Source organism: Tenrec ecaudatus, chromosome 17 (genome assembly GCF_050624435.1).
Source record: "Tenrec ecaudatus isolate mTenEca1 chromosome 17, mTenEca1.hap1, whole genome shotgun sequence".
NCBI lineage: Eukaryota > Metazoa > Chordata > Mammalia > Afrosoricida > Tenrecidae > Tenrec > Tenrec ecaudatus.
The window spans coordinates 8,928,701-8,934,908 of record NC_134546.1 but is presented as its reverse complement, the minus strand read 5'-3'; positions in this window follow the sequence as shown (position 1 = coordinate 8,934,908).

Below are 6,208 nucleotides of genomic sequence, written 5' to 3'. Positions count from 1 at the left end.
TATAGCTACACCCTACATCTCCCGATTTTTTTTTTCATCAAAACTGGCTTAGGTTGGTGTGAGGAGGCAGGAGCACATGACAACTTCAAATTTCTGATATTTGACCCTTTGTTACCAATTTAAGCCTATGAATAGCTGGTAGCTCTGCAAATAGATCCCATTCTATGGTGAATATGTACATATGTTTTCACTTTCCACCAGAAGCATAAACTTTGTCTCATTCTGCTTGTCAGAATGACAACATATTTACAGAGACCCTCAAGTGATAAAAGCTTCTATAAATTGGTAGAGCTATTTTGGTGAAATATACATAACTCAGAGAATAATTGACTAGTTTCTGGATTTTAAAAAAACCGATATTTCTCTGCAAAGACATTATCCTGTTTCTTCCAACCCCAGTGGACAAAGTGCCACATGCTCCCCTGTGAACATTTGAGTCCTGTCTGTGATCGTTCATTTCAGGTTTTCAGCTAAGGCAGTGGTAGCAGAAAAAAAATCTTTAATAAACCACACGCAAAAGGATGTTCACAGATTGTGTTAACATTTTAAGCATTTACATTTTCTGCGGGTCTCCTGATAAATAAACGGAAGCAGCTGGAGACAGATGTAAACTGTGCTTTCAGCATCAGCTCTGATTTGGAGCCTTGGTCCTGTCCCTAAGCAACTGTGACCTGGGGAAAGTGGCTCCCCTCCATAAGTCTGTGTTCTCAGCTCCAAACCGGGGCTCAGAGCACATTTCTCATATTGTTATTGTGGAGACTAAGAAGCCCACCGTAAGTGTGCATAAGGGGTGGCTGTGTTATTCTCATGATCGCGAACCCTTTACCATGTAGCACTCTGGTATCCTAGATTTTTTTTTCTATTTATAGCCCCTTTTGAATTTTTGCAAGATATTTTTCTAGCCAATACTGCATTGAATAGAAATATAGAGGCCTGTAAAGTTCTAATGAACCTCACTGAACCAGTTGCCAGCCCATTGATCTATCCCCACTTATGAGGGCCCCACGGCTTGAGAGAGGAACTGGGCTCCAGCCAGCAGGCTCTGGATGTCTGTTTTTTTAAAAAAATATTTTATTGGGAGCTCTTACATATATCATAACATTCCATCAACTTCAGTCGGTTTCAAAACATTTTCTTTCTTTTTTCATAGATGGCATATAATATTCTAAAAATACCATTAAACAATGTATTATTTAAAGTTAAGTATAATATGAGGGGATTTTTTTAAGTGTAGAAAAAAAAGAATTAAAATATAATGGCATCTTCCCACTTTCCCCCACTTCTTTTTTTTTAAAATCATTTGATTAGGGACTCACACACCACCCATCTCGATCCATACATACATCAATTGTGTAAAGCACATTTGATGCCTGTTTTTTATGATCAGCAAGCCTTTCTTCCAAGAACTCTGGGTGAAAGCGGGCTTCCTTGGGTTAGCAGTGGAGGGCACTGTTTGCCCCAGTGAATTTAGGGAACTGAGAAATAAAACATGCCCGCCATCCAGCTTCTGCACAAAACACCAGCCTTGTCCTCACCTTCATGAACAATCCTCCAGCCTCACACAACAACCAGAAGGAGGAGTTCTTCAAAGCACCATTTGATCACAACCCCTCACCCTTCACACTACTCCATTTCATCCCCAGTGAGAACTCTTCCCTGACTGGAATGCTTGCGGGAGAGAGAGAAACCATTAGCTAGGCTGGTGAAGTCCGGGCGCACACTCCAGCTCCCCTCAGAATACTCTTACCTCCTTGGTAGGTTCCGGCTTCTTGAAAGCCCCTCCTTCACTCATTCCTCTCTCCTGTGGCTTCTTTCCATCCTTCCTTTTCAACTCAACAAATCACAGCCTCAGGGAAGACTCTGTGGACCTCCCAGCCCTCGCCAGTGAGGGCGGCTCCCTTGTTGTTTGCACTTAGACCGCGCCATCGTTGTAACAATACATTTCCACAACTGCACTATAACTGCCTGTTGTTGCCACTCCTACAGGACAGAGAAGAGCGAACTGCTCCTGGAGGGTCTGAGGCTGTCAGTCGTTACAGGAGTAGAAACCCGCATCCTTCTCCTGCAGAGTGGCTGGTGGGTTCAAACCGTTGACCTTTCAAGGAGCAGCCCAACGTGCTAGCCGCTACACCACCAGGGCTATTCTGACTGTGAGTCAGGATCGACCTAATGGCCGTGGTTTTCTTTTGGGGGTGTTTTTTAGGGGATTGTCTCCACTAAGGAAGCAAGAGGAATCAAATCCCTTGTCTCCTTGCTATCACTAGCTTTCAGGATAAGGCCTGACATTTAGCAAACATCGAGAATCAGTATAGTGTATGTGCTTCCAGAATCTGTAATTATAGGTGCTGTCAGAGATACTGGGGGGGGGGGAAGGGGATTAAAAAATAATTGCAAGTGAATGGCATGTCTTCTTTCTCCTCTTTCTCCCTCCTCCTCTCCTCTGGCCCTCTCTCCCATCTACTCGTTTCACCCCTCTCTTTTTTCTTTTCTTCTCTACTCCTCCCCCCACCCCAGTCCAGTCCAGTCCTTTCCCCACTTAGGCCCCACCTCGTTTGAGACTGGTCCAGAAAAAGAAGATTCTGGTTCTAGCTCAATTAGGAGAAGGAAAACTTCTACTCCATCGAACAAGGTGGCGGCCAGACAAAATCCAAACTCAAATCGAACTCACTGCCATCGAGTCAATTCTGATTCACAGGAATTCGGGTGACAGAGTAGAACTGCCCTGTAGGTTTAGAGGTGGTAAATCTTTCGGGGAACAGACCACCTCATCGAAACCACCTGCTGCTCTGATAGAGAAAGAAGAGCCTTTCGGCTCCTCTAAAGGTTTATAGTTCAGGGGGAGGGATGGGGAGAAAAAAATGAGAAGCTGAGACCAAGGGCTCAAGTAGAAAGAAAATGTTTTGAAGATGATGGCAACAAATGTACAAATGTGCTTGACACAATGGAGGAATGTATGCAATGTGATAAGAGTTGTATGACCTCACAATAAAATTATTAAAAAGAAAGATTTACAATTTGATTCTATCCTAGGGTTGCTATGGGTCAGAACTGACGTGACAGCAGAGAGTAAGTGACAAGTGAATGCTTACAAGCTTTCTCCCGCTTTGTTTCTTCTTCTATTTATCTCTCACCTTGCTGTGATAAAAACTCTTCACTTAAGCAGATGGACTTTGGGCCTCTACTTAAAAATTAGCACAGTACAAGAATAGATTGCTCAATAATGTGGCAATGTATGTTACTCACTTTCCTGACACGATCGCTGAAGACAAAATGGGTGCATAAGCAAATGTGGTGAAGAAAGCTGATGGCACCTGGCTATTAGAAGATATAACATCTGGAGTGTTAAGGGCTTGTGGTCAAACAAGTGGCCATCTAGCAGGGAAGCAACAAAGCCAACATGGAAGAAGCATACTACCTGTATGATCAGGAGGTGTCAATGGCAAAAGGTATCAGAAGTTCAAAACCAAGCAACCAAATCGATGTGAAGGTGTAGGGATATAGTGGAGACCCAAACCCACCTGCAAATTAATTGGACAGTCCCTCTCAGAAGGGTCACACGGAAGGAATGATAAATCCAGGGTGGAGAATAGCACCGATGAAGCACATAACTATCCTCTAGTTCTTTAATATTTCCTCCACTTACTATTATGGTTTTTATTTGTTTTACCTCGTTAATCATGTTAGGCTTACATATGTTCACTTGTATAATTAAGATCATGAGCTACATGAAAGCCAAGAGAGAATCCTTGAGAAACAGTCAGAGATGCAACAGTTCCCTGAGGGAAGGGGAACTGGGAGGGGACAGCGAGGGAATGGGGAGCAGCTGACAGCACTGATGACTGTGTAACTCCACTCGAGGGGAGCAAACATCAGAAGATGTGGCAACAAAAGAAGAAAATAATAAGGGCTCCTGGGGGAGGATGGGAGAGGGAGCAGATAAAGGGGAGCTGATATCAAGGAATTCAAGAAGAAAGAACATGTTTGGAAACTGACTGTGGTAGCAATTGTACAACACTCCTTGATGTGGCTGAACTACGGAATGTTATATCTGTAAGAGCTCCCAATAAAATGATTTTAAAAACCCTCTTCACTTAGAACGCTTTTACTAAGTGACAGAAAGCAAAATGTTGTGGGACAATTACGGAGGTAAAAGCATTCGTGTTCATTTTCTTCTTTAAAAAATGCTGTGGGCAGAAAGTATGAACAGCAAACAGAAATATATGAAGCGTGCATCTAGTATCCCGCCGCCATACTGCTGTGTGACAATGTCTGCACCACCATGCCCCCTGTCCCCCAGAGTTGGGTTAATCTGTTGCAATTGCTTTTAAAATTCAAGTCAATTCAAATGAACTTGTCTCCTCCTCTAGACCCCTCTGTGAGGGGATCTCCATTGGCCGACAAATGGGCTTTGGGCCTCCACTCTGCACTTCTCCCTTCATTCACTATTGTAAGATTTTTTTTTTTTTATGCCTTATACCTGATCCCTTTGACACCTTGTGATCGTACAGGCTGGTGTGCTTCTTCCATGTGGGCTTTGTTGCTTCTGAGCTAGATGGCCGCTTGTTCACCTTCAAGACTTTAAGACCCCAGACACTATCTCTTTTGATAGCTGGGCACCATCAGCTTTCTTCGCCACATTTGCTTATGCACCCATTTGTCCTCAGCGATCGTATCATGGAGGTGTGCACCCAATGATATAATTTTTTGTTCTTTGATGCCCGATAACTGATCCCTTCGGAACTATGTGATCACACAGTCTGGTGTACTTCTTCCATGCGGGCTTTGTTGCTTCTGAGCTAGATGGCTGCTTGTTTATCTTCAAGCCTTTAAGACCCCCAGACACTATCTCTTTTGATAACCATCAGCTTTCTTCACCACATTTGCTTGTTCACCCGCTTTGGCTTCAGAGGTTGTGTCAGGAGGGTGAGTATCATAGAATGCCAATTTAATAGAAGGAAGTATTCATGCATTGAAGGAGTGCTTGAGTAGAGGCCCAAGGTCCTTCCGCCACCTTAATACTAAACCTATAAATATAGGCACATAGATCTATTTCCCCATCCTCATATATATATATTTGCATATGTACATGTCTTTGTCTAGACCTCTATAAATGCCCTTTGCCTCCTAGCTCTTTCCTCTATTTCCCTTGACCTTCCTCCTGCCCCACTAGCATTCTCCGTCCCCACCTGGGTTACAGCTATGCCTCTTCTTTACGTTACCTTACCTTGGGTCATTCCCTACCAGGCCTGTCACTCCCCCCGCACCACCAATTTGGATCCCATGTTGTTCCCTTGTCCCTGGGTTTGTTAACACCACTTCCCTACCCCCCCACCCCCACCTCCCCCTATCCCAAGTCCCCCCAGAACTGTCGGTCCCGTTGTTTTTCCTCCAGATAGTTCATGCAGCCTATCTTATTTAGACAGACCTGTGGAGATAATAACATGCACAAAAACAAGACAGAGGAAAACAAAGCAACAGTAAACAACAAAACAACAACAACAAACCACTGACAAAGAACAAAACAAAACACATCAAGAAATAAAAGCTTGTAGTTAGTTCAAGGATAGGTTATTGGCCTTTAGGAATGTTTTCCAGTCCAGTCTGTTGGGGTACCATGTCCTGGCCCCAAAGTCCACTTTCAGCATTCCCTGGGGACCTTGCCACTCCATTCCCTTGCTGTTCCACTACACTCCCCCAGTGCTTTGCCTCAGTGTGGTGGGATCAGGTCAGGTGCAATTCCCACACTGTGTCTCTGGTGCTGTCCCCCGCAGGACCATGGGTCAGTGCTTATTTACTTTTATGGCCAACTGTTAGGCATTTGTTTATGGAGAAAATGCACATCAGACCATGATTTTTTCCCACCCTTATACAATCCTTATACAACCCCACTCATGTCATCTTTAAAACAGAGAAAAAGAACAAAGAAACTTGTGTTGAGTCTCCCCACCAGCTGCTTGCTACTAGGTCTGGATTTGTTTTAAAAGTTTCCTAAGCACTGTTTCCATGACAAACTGCTGGTCTGCTTTCTCGGGGGGACCATCGGCACCAATGCAATCTTTTTGAGTGCTGGGTGTCCTCCCCCATCTCATGATTGTCAGTAGCTATTCCAAACACATTGCTCTCTTTTCCATCTTTTAGCCATAATCTTCTCACTTGCAATTACTCACAGTAAATGAAGGTTTTTTTTTCTTACTTCTCTTTCGCACAC